General features: G+C 48.1%; 1 protein-coding gene across 1 annotated transcript in view; it reads right to left on the minus strand.

The window, feature by feature from the left end:
* Positions 1 to 15,343, minus strand: part of SLC6A9 (solute carrier family 6 member 9) — a 125,980-nt gene extending 110,637 nt beyond the window's left edge. The window contains exon 1 of the mRNA XM_083157453.1: positions 15,109 to 15,343. The gene's annotated coding sequence lies outside the window, so the exon portion shown is untranslated. The remainder of the gene's footprint in view (positions 1 to 15,108) is intronic.
* Between the last annotated feature and the right edge of the window lie 203 nt (positions 15,344 to 15,546).

Raw genomic sequence — 15,546 nt, forward strand, 5'->3', positions numbered from 1 at the left:
TATTTATTTGTGTGTGTAAAGGCTCCCATACACTACCGAGATTTTAGCCAATTTCACCTGTTCCCATCAGAACGGCCCGAGAAAACAGCCCAAATAGGGTGAGTGTAAAGTCCCCTCAGGTCCGATGTGCGGTCCCTGGCGGCGGGGAACAGGGGTCGCATGCGATACATCACACGTAAAGTGCCTCATGTGATGTATCCCGGGTGGCTCGCGGGGCATTGGCTGGCCATACACTGCTGCGAGAGATCGCAGTAGTAATCTCTCGCAGCAGTGTATGGCCAGCTGTAGATACAGATTTACTGATAAACCCAGACAAGGAAGACAAAGGAGAGGTGCCTACACTATGGACACAGCCCAGGTGGGAACCAAACCAAGGGGGTTATTCAGACCTGATCGCAACAGGCGATTTTGCAAAATCCCGCCCTGTGTAAGTGTACGAATCGCTTGCCAAAACCTTGCCAATCAATCCATTCACAACTCTCTCTCCATCTAATTATTGTCCCAGTGTATGCAGTCTGTGCGCAACCCAGAACCTACTCTAAATGTGCGATCGGCACAGGCTAAACGGGGCTGGAGCTGACGTCGCAGACCCTCCTTGGGAACGCCTCCGTTTTTCCTGACACAAGGGCGCTGCAGATCTTAGGTCAGCAAGCGCTTACAAAATCATTTGATGGTCAGAAACCATCGTATGATTTCGCCCTGGCGTGTGAGGTGGGGAGCTTCCGTTCATGTGGGCGGCGTTTAAATGACCCGCAAAGCTGCAAATTTCACAGCTTTGTGAGTTAACCAGAATGACCTCCAAAGTCCAATACATGAGCAGGGCACTCACCGATCCTTAATGAAAAATATTTGGCTTTTATTTACCGTCATCAAACAATCAGAAGAACATGAGGTTCTAGTTCTCCGATCACTGACATCATCAAATTTCTCTAACATCAATGTTTTCAATAGCGGACCATTTTGAAGACCACCCACATAGCCACAGCTGCTCTCCAACATGTAGGTGTATAAATTGTATATCCCCTAACCTCAGAGATATGCTGCTTTCAGACCGCAAAACTGGCTTTGACCAGGTATTTTAAAACGTTTCTAAAAACGGGTCTGCCAGCTGAACCCCTTTCACACCGCATGTTTTTAAACGGTATTTCAATGCAGTTTTTGTTCCTTAACAACACTGAACCCGTTTTAACCCATAGAAAACAGTGAATGAAAAAAAACGGGTCTGAAACGGGTAGGACCCTGCTTTATTACCGTTTAGAAATACAAGTTCAATAGAACCGGTAAATTCACTCTGCACCTTTCAGACTGCACAAATTACCGTTTTAAAACGGTAAAAAAAACTGCAAAATAACGGGTAAGAAGTGCGGTCTGAAAGGGGCAATACAGAATTATGGACATTTTTCTCTAAAACTACTATTATTATAATTTTATTTATAAGGCGCCACAAGTGTTTCACAGTGCCGTACAAAGGAACAATACAGGGAGACAAAACTTGGCATAACATTGAATAAATAACAAAAATAGAGTAAAAATAAAGAGCACCACAGTTCAATACACATTACAGCTTGAATATAAGTAGTGAGGACTCAATCAACATACTATGAGAGGCTTGAGGCCAATGATGGAGAGGAGTATGCGGACGAAGATGGTCACTGAGTGTTTGAGTATAGGAGAGCTGCGAGTGAAATGTGAAGACTATGCTACTATGCATAACAAGCACATCAAGAGACTGCAAAACACCATGAATAACAGTTCAATAAATATTCCGTGTACATTTTGACAACTGACAACTTTACAATACTGACCGTGTACAACATTTGTGAGTGTCACAAGTTACTTGAGAACCCTTTCAGGGCGTATGCTTCGCTTGGAACGTCAGCTGTGCGCACAATTCAGCCGCCTGTGTCATTGGGTTCTCTGGGGCAGGACAGGTGACAGACAAAGATTACAGAACCTTTAATGTGACCGCTCCACAAACCACATTGACTTATTATATACATACAAATTTACATAAGGACTGAAGAAAGCTCAGATGATAGGTGGCACGTGTATAGATCACATGTAACAGAAGGAAAAACCACCCCAAAAAGATAACAACTTCCCCGTATACTAGAAGTAACATTACAGGTCGAGTGAGTGGTGTGTGCAGAAACAAGGAACGATATATACAGTGTAAGGAAAATGTATTTACATGTAATGAGCCAATGAGAGATCACTGGAGAGCGCGATAGGACTGGCAGTGTTGGGAGCGGATAATGTTTCATTCTCACCCTTAAATGACGGCGGGTTTAGGACAACAAAGGAATCTGGAAGTAATAAATGTGTGTGACATTATTATATAACAATGTAAATAGCAGCTATAATCTCTGACAAATTAGTTTATCTCTGACAAATTACAGTGAATCCGAAATGACACAAAAACGGTGGGCGCGCCGATGGAAATGATGGGCGGACGCCCATACTTGTGCACTCTTGTTTCCAGAGCATGCGCTATGCAAAAACAAGCAAGATCTGCTTTGTAAATGTGATTCTGTATCAGCACCTTATAGCAAAAGCAGGGTTCCGGGTCCAACAATGCGCGGACAAGAACCAATACAGCAAGGTTCTGTGAGCGCAAGAATTCATGCAGTGGCGTAACTATGGCAGCTTAGCCCAATGGATGGCAGGGGGAACCAGGGTCTCTTCAGATTTCATGTGGTCTGGACATCTGCATGGGATCTGCCAAAACAGTCCTCCAAAAACATCCTCCATCTTGGAAGAGACAGATGCTAGATGTCCTCTAGGACCTCTATCATCTGTCATGGGAACACAGCGCATACAGCGATACCCAGAAGTGCTTAATTCTGGGAGTGCTGGCGTGCTGAGAACATGTAACCCCCTGGCAACAAGCATGTAGCCCCCTGGAAACAAGCATGTGACTCCTTGGCAACAACCAAGAAACCCCTGGCAACAAGTATGTAACTCCCAAGCAACAAGCAAGAAACCATGGCAACGAGCATGTAGCCTCCTGGCAATGTGCACATAACTCTGGCAACAAGCAAACAACTTCTGGCAATGAGCATGCAGCCTCCTGGCAATGAGCATGTAACCCCTGGCAATGAGCATGTAGCTTCCTGGCAATGAGCATGTAGCCTCCTGGCAATGTGCATGTAACTGTCTGGCAATGAGCATGTAAGTAAACATTTTTATATTTAATGTATAAGGATCACCAAAAACTGCCCATACACATTAAGAATGGGTTTAATGAAGGACCGAATCAGGTGAGGCTGCAGAGGAGGGGCTGAGGTGCAGTTCAAAATTCAAATAGGGGAGGCACAGCAACTTCCACCAACTGCCATTCCAAACAGACTCACTGGCAGTTGGTGTTGCTTCCCGATTAGAATTTTGGACTGTGCTGCAGCCCGGTACTTGACGGAATGATCATGTTCCATCCTTCATTAGCAGGGCCGCTGACAGGGGGGTGCTGTGGGTAGAGCTGTCCCGGGCCCCGGCCTCTGGAGGGGCCCGGGCAGCTGCCCACAGTGACAGCAACACGTGCCACCGCCTTCCCCATCCGACAGCCCCTCAGCCAGGCACGCACAATACACAGTGCAACCTGCAGAGTGCCGAGCCTAGGACACAGAGGCTGTGCAGTGTGCTCTCCCGAGGAGATGCACGCAGATAGTGGAGGCATGCAGGAACAAGGGCGGTGCCGTGCCGCCGCAGCTAGGTAAGGGAAGGGCCGTAACGGTACTCGGGATGGGGGGGGCGGACTGAAGGTCAGTCCCAGGCCCCACGATTCCTAGTGGCGGCCCTGTTCATTAGCATAAACAAAGTCTCTAGCGTTATCGCAAGATTTAATGTGCATCACATTCGACTAAAGGACCATCGCTAGTGACAGGGGGATCATGCGATCATCCATACACACTGAGCGATGTAGGCGATTTGTCCCTACGAACCGGTAAATCGGTGCAACATCGCTCAGATTTGAGGCATTTTCTATGGTTTTGATGCAGGGTGTCGGGAAGCTGGAAGACCTGGGTACACTGGGGTTACTGTGTTTCTGACACAGCCCTTAGCAGCTTTGTACAACCTGCTGTTGTGAGGGGAAAGTCTTATTGAGAGGTCGGAATCATTTATTGGAGTCTCTTCATAGTAAAGTTGGGCACAAGAGATCTCTCCTCACTATCTGAGTGATATCAGAATCTATGCATTACAGGAAGGGTAACGCTGCCCCACAGTGGAGCTTAGAGATTGTCCAGGTCTTACAGCAGAGATCTTTCACTATATCCCAATACTATACTGTTACCACAATGCTCCCATATACCCTTGTGCCCCCCGTGCAGGGAATACTTTTCTAAGTGAACATAAATAATATAACATTCACAACATACTGTACTGAGGGGTAGATGTATAAAGGGGATGCAGTTAAAATCCCGGCGGTCGGGATCCCGGCGTTCAGAATCCCGACGCCGGAATCCCGACCGCCGAAATCCCGCCACTTTCTCCCTCCGTGGGTGTCCACGACACCCCTGGAGGGAGAATAAATTAGCGTGCCGAGCGTAGCGAGGCACCGGGCCCGCTGCGTGGCGAGCGCAGCAAGCCCGCAAGTAGGGGGGGGGGGGGGGGCACGTCCCCCCCTTGTCGAGATTTCGGTGGTCGGGATTCCGGCGTCGGGATTTTGAACGCCGGGATCCCGACCGCCGGGATTTCATACTGATTCGTATAAAGCAGTGATCAGGGGGGAGAAGTGATAAAGTGCCTGGAACTTTATCACCGGCCAATCAGCTCCTGAATGTTCCTTTTTAAACCCAGCCTGTAAGTTAACAGTCAGGAGCTAATTGTCTAGTGATGAAGGCACTTTATCACTTCTCCCTTATCACTGCTTCATACATCTACCCCTTAATATTGTGCAGGAATTCCAGGACTGACAAGAATAGACCAACATAGGACGCATACAGTGGCTGGGTCAGACGGACCTAATTGCACATAATTGTGCACCCGCGTCAGATTCTGAATTGGACGGAACCTGACCGGATCTGTCTTTCTGTGAAATTGTGGAGTTTGAGAGTGGGAACTGGGTGAGGACAATGCGCTCGCATGCAGGTGACCTGACTTGTGGCAGTGTCATGGGAGTGTCATGAGTGGGTATAAAGCTCCGTACGATTGTGAGCTGCATGGAGAGCGGGGGAAGCCCTATTCCATGTGATCTCACACCTAGCAATACGAAGGATGGGAGCTGGGCGGCCCCGGTATTCGCCTGCACGCGCACGCATCCACGCAGTAGAACAAAGTAGTAATTCCGCCTTCTGTGGATCCCAGCAAATATAGCCCCTTTGGTTCTCAGAATCAAGCCCATAATGTGATTCTTTATTAATAGAAGGCGCTCTAGAACCGGGCCTACAATATGATATCACCTACACGTTACATCTGTGTTATCCCCTTACCCGGAGGAAGAACCATGAAGCCGGATTTACCAGACCTCTGCCACATCCAGACTGATCACAGGGCACACTATGGGCCTGATTCAGACCTCGCTGCTAGTGAGCAGGTAAACGCCGCCCCACCGAAGGCACGCCCCCCTGCCGACCGAATCACCGCACTAGCTTGTTGTGGATGTGTACGCAGCCGCAAGGAGAAATCAATCGATGGTCACTTACCATCGAATGATTTCTCTAGACTTCGCTGTGAAATGTAAAGGTGGCCATACACACGCAGATTTATCTTCAGATCTGGCTGGTTGGAACAAAAACCTGGTTATGGATGAGAGCAAATGACAGTTGACCATTTGCTTGGAAATGCTGGAAAACTGACAAACTGTCACTCATCCATAACCATGTTTTTGTTCCAACCAGCCAGATCTGAAGATAAATCTTACTAGTGTATGGGCACCTTATGTCTATAGTTACTTTTCAGATGCCCGCTATCATGTGACATCAGCCCCAAGCAGGTATGGACACGCCTACATTCGCAGGGGTACGTCCAGCGTTTCTATGAGCACGCCCATAAAACGCTCAGCGGCTCCTTGCGTCCGCCCCCTGCCCACCCATCCTGGAGTGTGAAACTCGCCGAAGGCGTTTGTTTCCGGGGTTTGCACGTGTGCATATTCGCTCATGTGCCAAGCTCCACCATCGGGACCAGGGAAGAATTCAGACCTGAGCATCTGAATCGCCCCCTTTGTTAGCAAATGGACAAAACCATACTGCACTGCAGGTGGGGCAGATGTAACATATGCAGAAAGAGTTAGATCTGGGTGAGGTGTAAATTGAAATCTAAATTGTGTAAGGCTAAAAACAGTATTTACCCTGCACAGAAACAAGATAACTCTCTCTGCTCATATCACATCTGCCCCACCTGCAGTGCAGCATAATTTTCCCTATTACGAGAACAGCTTTTTCCTGTGATTAGGTCTGGGTGTGGAAGTAAAATGTTATGTGTGTGCAGAGGCGTACCTAGATATTATTAGGCCCCATAGCAAAAGTTTGTAAGGCCCCCTATTTAGCGACTGATGATAATAAATGTATGTAAAACATATTAGTTACACAGCAAAGATGGGCCCCCTTCAGCTCTGGGCCCCATAGCAGATGCACCCCTTGCAGCTATAGTTACGCCCTTGTGTGTGTGTGATAGCGCAGCATTAAAGTCCCTGCTCCAATATCCATTAGCGTGGGAAGTGCCGACGTCAATATGACGACTTCCATGGAAATGATGGCAAATAGAAAAAAAAATTGGTACTTGTTTCCTAGCACGGCCACAATCGCGGGCATCGTGTGCCTTAACTTTAAGGCACACGATGCCCGCGATGCCCTTTGAAAAAAGCACCACTCGGGTACATCGCGTCGGTCGTGTGCCTTAAGAAGGCACACGACGCGACCGACGCGATGCCCACGGTTTCCCCATAGGCTTCAATGTTAAAATATTTAACATTGAAGCCTATGCGATGGACCCGATTTGTCCATAGGCTTCAATGTTAAATTATTTTAACATTGAAACTGAGTCCATTTAACATAGTAAAAAATGGGAAAAGGGCCAATATGGGCCATTTCTCATTGGGTATGGCCCCGTCATGTGTGGCCGCCACCCCCACGATTGACGCTAACCCGAAGCGTGGCGAGCGCAGCGAGCCCGCGAGGGGTGGCAGTGCGCGTCCTCCGACCTTTTCATTCCCCTACTATCCACGTCGGCGTGGAGTTGAGAATAGATTAGTGTGGCGAGCGCAGCGAGCCCCGCGAGGGGACGCGGATACCTGTCAAGTCGGCGAGTGGCGTCCCTCGCGGCCTTGACAGGTATCCGCGTGCGCTCGCCACGTTTCGGGCTCGGTGGCTCGCTGCGCTCGCCACACTAATCTATTCTCAACTCCACGCCGACGTGGATAGTAGGGGAATGAAAAGGTCGGAGGACGCGCACCGCCACCCCTCGCGGGCTCGCCACGCTTCGGGTTCGCGTCAATCGTGGGGGTGGCGGCCACAATGGGGGGCCATTATTTTTTACACACATGACGGGGCCATACCCAATGAGAAATGGCCCATATTGGCCCTTTTACCATTTTTTACTATGTTAAATGGACTCAGTTTCAATGTTAAAATAATTTAACATTGAAGCCTATGGACACGATGGACCCGATTTCTCCATAGGCTTCAATGTTAAATTATTTTAACATTGAAGCCTATGGAGAAATCGGGTACATCGCGTCGGTCGCGTCGTGTGCGTTTTGGTATGCACCCGACTTGACCGACACGATTTTTTCCGACACGACCACCACGATAGAAATCGTGGTGGCCGTGCTAGGAAACAAGTACCAAAAAATTAGTCCTTATTACAGTTCAAAAAAAAAAAAAAGCTGAGGCTTCGTTATAATACATTTTACCTATAAAACGTCAGCTTGCTGAACACAATTATTATGGTATGTACACAGCGATGATGAACTAACACAGCTCCGGATTTACAGATTTTGCCTGCGAGATAGAGAAACACATTGGGATATAGAAGGCAGCCATACATGAACTGACAGCTGCGCATATACCTACACCGTTAACGGCTGACCTAGCTTATTAATGAAATCCAGTGTTTTTATGGCTAATCAGAAGAGTCAGTGGTTCGCTCTTAGTCAGTGTGACAAAACAGAGTCATTTCAGCGGCGGATAAACATCATCACATACACGCAGAAATACACTACAATTCCCAAAGCAGGCGGCAGGTTAGAAACCTGATTTTAGAATAGATTTGGAGACAGAATGATTGTGTGTTTCGGAGAAATAATAAAACTGTATCTACTGCTAAATATAACATATTGTACTGGGGCTGATGCAGTTCTAAAGCTGGGTACACAATGGCTAGGTCAACAGTCGAAAGGTAAAATTTTGAGCCGACATGTGCCGACAGGTGGCATTTCATGCCCTACCATCCAATAGGGCGTGAAGGGAGAATGGAATAGCGTGCCGAGCCATACGAGCCATGTGCGGGAACGCGGTACACTTTGACGGTGTCCATGTTGAAATTCGGGACAAAAAAGTGAAAAGTTTGTGTCGACCTTTTGACTGCCGAACTAGCCCTTGTTGTTTTAATTCTTGTGTCAACCTGCCAACCCTGTCGACCTTAGCCATGTCGACCGTAGATCAGAGAGATATTGGGCACATTGTCACACAGCACAGTAACTAGAGGTCCGCATGCTCAGGTGTTGACACTAACAAAAAAAAAAAAAAAATAAACTCATGTCGACCGATATTACTGATGACCCTATTATCCACACACATATTACGGACTAGCTGACCCGCCCGGCGTTGAACCTTGTGGGGTTTATCTATTTCCAAAATTGCTGTCAAATTTTGTCTTATGCTGTGCCAAAGGCCTAAGGTTGTAATTTGTTAAAACCTCCCCCATAATGTTATAAAAAAACATATTCAAAATTCGCCCTTACCTTACACAAGACACCGCAAAAACTCTAATCCATGCTCTCATCATCTCACGCATTGATTATTGCAATAGTCTCCTTATTGGACTTCCCCAATACAGACTCTCACCACTACAGTCCATTATGAAGGCAGCTGCAAGGCTAATCTTCCTAGCCAGACGTTCATCGTCTGCAAAGCTACACTGTCACTCACTTCATTGGTTACCTGTTTTCTACCGTATTCAATACAAAATACTTACTCACACACAAAGCCATAAACCAAACTACACCAACATACATATCTTCTATTATCTCAAAATATCATCCAATACGACCTCTACGCTCCTCCCAAGATCTGCGTCTCTCATCCACACTCATTACTTGCTCCCATTCCCGATTGCATGACTTTCTCCGGGCTGCATCCACTCTGTGGAATGCCCTCCCAAGCACAATAAGACTCTCCTCCAGTCTCCAAATCTACAAGCGTTCCCTGAAAACTCACCTCTTCAGGCAGCTTATCAAATTCCAGAACCAGCCACTTAACCTTCACACAGTATACCGTTCCTATCTAATCACATCCCCACTGTACAGTCCACACATATCCACTCTTTTCTTCACATTTTCCATCCTCCTGACCCCTGGCCAAACTGCTGGGTCACCGTATCTTACAGCACACCAGGAACCTTTGCATTCTGGTGGACTTTATGCAATAAAGAATATCTATCCTTGTGTATAAATGCCTATTTCCTATAGATTGTAAGCTCCTTTGTAAAGCGCAACGGAATATGCTGTGCTATATAAGAAACTGTTAAATAAATAAATACAAGTTCAATCCCATTTTCTATTCGATTTCCATTAGATTTGGACTATTCGACCTGTTATGTCATTTTTTCTACTTCTTTTCGGCTTTCACTATTTTTCATTCGATGTGCATTCAATTAGCACTATTCGATGTCAGTTCGATCTCAAAGTGTTCCAGATCCTTCAGGCCAATCTGGGTCAAATGAAATGCAGCAGTGAACACATTTGGGGGGTTATTCTTTTCCATTCGGACCGATAGTGCGCGTCTGCGCATGTGCAGACATAGTGTGGGTGCACCCATGGCGAACTTTCGGTTCGCTGGGTGCACGAACCCATGACGGCGTGCGGAGATGGGCGCGGGCACCAGGCTGCCCCGTTACCACATGGGAACGCCCAGCGTTCCATGGGCATTCCCATGAGAATGCTGGGCGTTCTCATGGTAATGAGGCAGTGACGCGGGTGTGGGGGGCGGGCAGCTGACATCACCGGAAGTCAGCTGCCCGCCCATATCCGCGCCAGCGTGCGCGCATATGTAAGTGACTAAAAATTCACTTTTATATGCGTGCACGCACCACCTCTTTCGATGGTCGGCGACCATTGAAAGATGTGGGTGGTTACCCGAGGCATGCGAATGGATGTTTATGCAAAACATCCATTAGCAGCCTGTGCGGGCGAAGCCGCACTTCTAGGGGGCGGTGGGTGGGCGTTCATTTGCCGGGCGGGACTTGGTGGACTTAGATTTCCACTAGATTGTCTTGCCAGCCAAGACTTTTTTCGGTACTCTTTACCTAGAAGGGCGCCCACGATTTTGATCTTGGGCATCGTAAGGGAAAAAAATCGCGTTGGTCGCATCGCATGCGACCAAAAAATCGCACGCGATTACCGTGATTTCCCATAGGGAATAATGTTAAATGTCCCAATTGACCCGATTTTCCATAGGGAACAATGTTAAATGGCCCACAAAGGCCAAATAGGCACCCTGAAGTATAGACAATGTAAACGAATGATAACTGTACACAACATGAAAGTTTACAGTAACTTGCATTCCACATGGTCAATCATTTTAAATGCCCTTTAACGTGGATCAATGAACTCAAGTTCAGAGCTGTTGTGGGTCACTGACAGCACTGGTCCCACAATGAGACACTAGCACACGGGAACCAACGTTCCCTCTCTACCTAACCCAGAGACTCGGCGATCAGGTTTTCCTCAGAGGAGGGACACCGCGGGTTGCATTCTTACCTATGAAGTATGTGGAAATGGGCTACACCATAGATCAGTGGTTCCCAACCGCGGACCTCAAGTACCGCCAACAGTTCACGTTTCCCAGGTCTCCACACAGAATCGCAAGTGTAATATAATTAGCTCCACCTGAGGATCTATTAAAATGTGTCAGTGAATAATGAGTGCACCTGCTGGGTGACCTGGAAAACGTTAACTGTTGTGGGTACTTGAGGACCGAGGTTGGGAACCACAGATAAATGACATCTTAGATTGTGTTCTCAACAACATATATCCATGTCCGTCGTAAAATGACAGCAATCATTTATTTTGGGGGCTAGGCTAATTGTACAAAAATAGCATGTGGCAAACCGCAGCCAAGTGCACTTGTATTTTTCCTTGTAGTATCCAAATGTAAAAGAACATTAATCCCAACATGATGAAAAACTATAATACTTATCCCCAGTGAAAGCGATCAACAGAGAAAATCGTGATAAATGGCAAACTAGGTCGACATTAGGTGGACACAAGCAATAGGTCGGCATTGGGAAGATCGACCGTCAAAATGTCGACATAGGGTTTTTCACTTTTTTTTTTAACTGACATGTGCCGACAAACAGTATTTCACGACCTTCCATTCACTAGGGCGCGGTGGGAGAATAAAACTTGCGAGCGCAGCGTGCCATATGAGGGGACGTGGTGCACTTTTTTACTGTTCATGTTGACTGTGTCAACATTCGGGTCAAAGTGAAAAAAACCCTGTCAACCTTTTGACTGTCGAACTTCCCCATGTCGATCAAATGCTTTGGTTGACCTAATGACCCTGTCGACCCAACCCCATGTAGACCTTCAGTCATGTTGACCTAATAATTGTCGACCTAGTTGCTATCTATCCAATAATCCATACCCACCTTAGATACATGATATATACAGTATCTGTTGACTTTTACTTATTTGCATAATGGCCCTTATTCTGGTTTACTCGCAGAGGCAAATTCCTTCTCAAATGGACAAAACCATGTGCGCTGCAGGTTGGGCAGATGTAACATGCAGAGAGAGAGTTAAGTGGGGTACACACCAGGATGACCCGCTCACGATGCACATCGTGAGCGGGTTGTCAGTGTTTCTTCCGACCTGCTCACGATGACGCGGGGGGGTATGACCCGCTCACCATGTGCACCGTGAGCGGGTCCGATCCGATGGCGACCCGCACCCGGCAGTATGGTCGTTCTTCAGTTCCTACCTGCAGCAGGTAGGATCTGAAGAACGACCGACCGACCGACCTGCGGGACCGCACATCGGATCGGTATTGGTCCACACCAGGACAGAAAAGGGCCCAATCACCACACAATCTACATCCAATCGATCGGAATTGGATCTAGATTGATGGGATCGGACCCTTGTCGTCCTGGTGTGTACCCAGCATTAGATTTGGGTGAGTTATTTTGTTTCTGTGCAGGGAAAATACTGACTGCTTTATTTTTACACTGCAATATAGATCTCACTTTAAAGTAAAACCCCACCCAAATCTAATTCTCTCTGCACAAGTAACATCTGTTCCACCTGCAGTGCACATGGTTTTGTCCATTTGAGAAGGAATTTGCCTTTGCAAGTGAACCAGAATATGGGCCATAGTACATAAGAGAAAAGCAAAGGCCAGGAAAGAAACATTGATGTGACCTCATATCCCTGCGCTATTCATGCTGTATAGCACCAGATGCCTGGTGCAACTTGCACTATTTGCTACGGGCAGAGATTCCTGGACGTTTATATTCTTTCCTAACTTAAGCATCTCATTTGCATCATAGCGGCATACAAAGTCACTAGTAGCATCTAGGCCAGGCATGTCCAAACGATGTCCCTCCAGCTGTTGTGAAACTACAAGTCCCATCATGCCTTGCCACAGTTTTGCTATTAGGGAATGCTAAAACTATGGCAAGTCATGCTGGGATGTGTAGTTTCACAACAGCTGGAGGGCCACAGTTTAGAAATGCCTGATCTAGGCACTTATGATCAGTGTTTGTCTCACTCACACACACACACACACACACACAAACACCTATGTGCAGCAGCGGGTCCAGGCAGCGGGGATCCAGGAAGCAGCAGACGGGAGCTTGGGACCTTGTAGAGCTAGGCTGGGCGGGAGGCGCTGCTGAATTTTAAGGCATTTTGAAAAGACTGGCTGGACGCTGATTTCTTTTTTGAAAAATCTCTCAGACCCAAAATGGCATCAGACTATTACTCACTGACAGTCTGATGCCGGACCGCTTTGGTCATTGCAAGACCCGTTCGCGCACACACAGAATGGAGCCTGCACATGCGCAAAGGACTGATAATCGGTACTTTGAGGCATTATAAGCAATTACATCCAGACCTGAGTGAGGCCCAATATCTCTGTGAGCAATGACGTTCACAGACATAGCGCATCGGCCCGGCAGATGATGGGTATAGCAGCACTCGTATATCGGCACAACTGTCTGTGTATATGGGCAACTCACCAACTGCCCATACACTTTCTGCAGGGACCACCAGTGACTGAACACCTCAAATAGCTGAGCACACAGAGTGGCCAATCAGTAAGTGTGTATTCCCAAACTCCACCAGTCCAGGATTAATCTATGCTTGAACCCAGATGCTTCAGTCAAATTAACTGAGGTAATAAACCTGTGCTCAAGCACGGATAACCTGCACTGTAATGGCGGAGTTCATGGACCTATGGTGTATGCTCACCTTGATACGAAGCTGGACTGGCGCAACGGTGGGTTAGTAGATAGATCGGACTAGTGTGTACTCAGCCTTAGCCACATCAGTATAAACAGTTACCGGAATGTGTCTAGGAATACCAACAGTAATTATTATAGAGCACACCAGGAGCTGTCAGAACCCTGATGCTACATAAATAGAATTGAAATGCAGACACACATACTGTCTGCACCAGCTCTGTCCCATTCTGTCTGCACCAGCTCTGTCCCATACTGTCTGCACCAGCTCCCTTACTGCCCCCCACCAGCCCTATCTACTCCATTCTGCCCCCACATACCCCCCACCAGCCCTGTCTTGTCCCTTCTGCCCCCACCTACCCTCCACCAGCCCTGTCTTGTCCCTTCTGCCTCCACCAGCCCTGTCTTGTCCCTTCTGCCCCATCTGCCCTGTCTTGTCCCTTCTGCCTCCACCTGCCCTACCCCTTACTGCCCACCACCAGCCCTGTCTTTTCCCTTCTGCACTCACAGACCCTTACTGCCCCCACCAGACCGGCCTATTCCCTTGATTGCCACCACCAGCCCTGTCCTTTATCTTTCCCCACCTACCCTCCTTGTTACTGCTCCCCCTGTCCTGCTGCTCCTTACTACCCACACAGGCCAGCTCTTTTCATTGCCTGCCAGCTTTGCTCCTGGCCCTTACTGCACTGCACCCCCCAGTCCTGCACACTGTAGCTCTGCCCCGCCCCTTTGTTGCCCCCCTGTCTGTGCACCTTCTAGTGTAAATTACATCAGCTGCCACGTGTTGTATCAGCGGCCACGCCCACTTCATGTTGTGGAAAGTTACTGGGGGTGGGTTGGCAGAACCCACATGCTACATATACACCCACAGATGGCAGACAGCACCAGCACTGTCATAATAATAATAATAATAATAATAATATCACATATACCCCCCATACAGCAGCTCATGCATAATACACCCATGAGAAGTCTCCAGCATCCTGTAAAGTAATACACCCCATATATAATGCAACCCCCCATACATAACTAACACCTCATACAATATAATATACACCTCATACATAACATATACCTCATATATAATGTACACCCCATATATAACATGCATGATACATCCAATACATAGCACATATATCATACATAAAATACACCCTATATATACACACACATCCCATATGTCAGTGCAGTGTCCCAAGTTCTCACTGAGTTCTGCCACAGGCATAATACATAAGCTGTGGCTTCCATAGTGCCAGACCCCCAGCACTCGGTGCAGTGCCCGCAGTCCCCCAGCAGCCAGTGCAATGCCCGCAGTCCCCCAGCACCTGGCACTGAGCAGCAGCAGACCCTGCACTGACAGCCCCAGCCCCCCAGTGCAGTACCAGCAGAGACCCCTGCCTGGACCCCGCACTGACAGTCCCCAGTACAGTGCCCGCATAAACCACTGGGCACCGACACTGCACATCCCGGGCAGACAGAGAGCAGGAAGCCCCTTACCATACTGCAGCAGCCCCTGTCTCCTCCCGCAGACCCCGGCTTCAGTCTGTAGCGATCCTGTCACTGTCACAGCGTTTTCTTATTCTTAAAGGCAAAGTTGCATCATCCAGCTGGAGGACGGGCCGCGGCTCAGGAACCCTCCTCCTGTGAGTTTGGGGAAGGAATGGGGAAGGACTGACACTCCCTCCCCTGCTCTGCCGGGCTCAGCTCCTGCACGCTGCACGGGGACCCCTGTATATCTGTCATCAGGTAACCGTTCCTGCACGCAGCACGGGGACCCCTCCTGTCATCATGTAACCGTTCCTGCACGTAGCACTGCCCGGGGGACACCTCCTGTCTGTCATCATGTAACCGTTCCTGCATGCAGCACTGCCCAGTGCCCGGGGACGGTCCCCTCCTGTCATCATGTAACCGTTCCTGCACACAGCACTGCCCGAG

The sequence above is a fragment of the Crinia signifera genome, chromosome 8 (assembly GCF_055691185.1).
Source record: "Crinia signifera chromosome 8, ASM5569118v1, whole genome shotgun sequence".
NCBI lineage: Eukaryota > Metazoa > Chordata > Amphibia > Anura > Myobatrachidae > Crinia > Crinia signifera.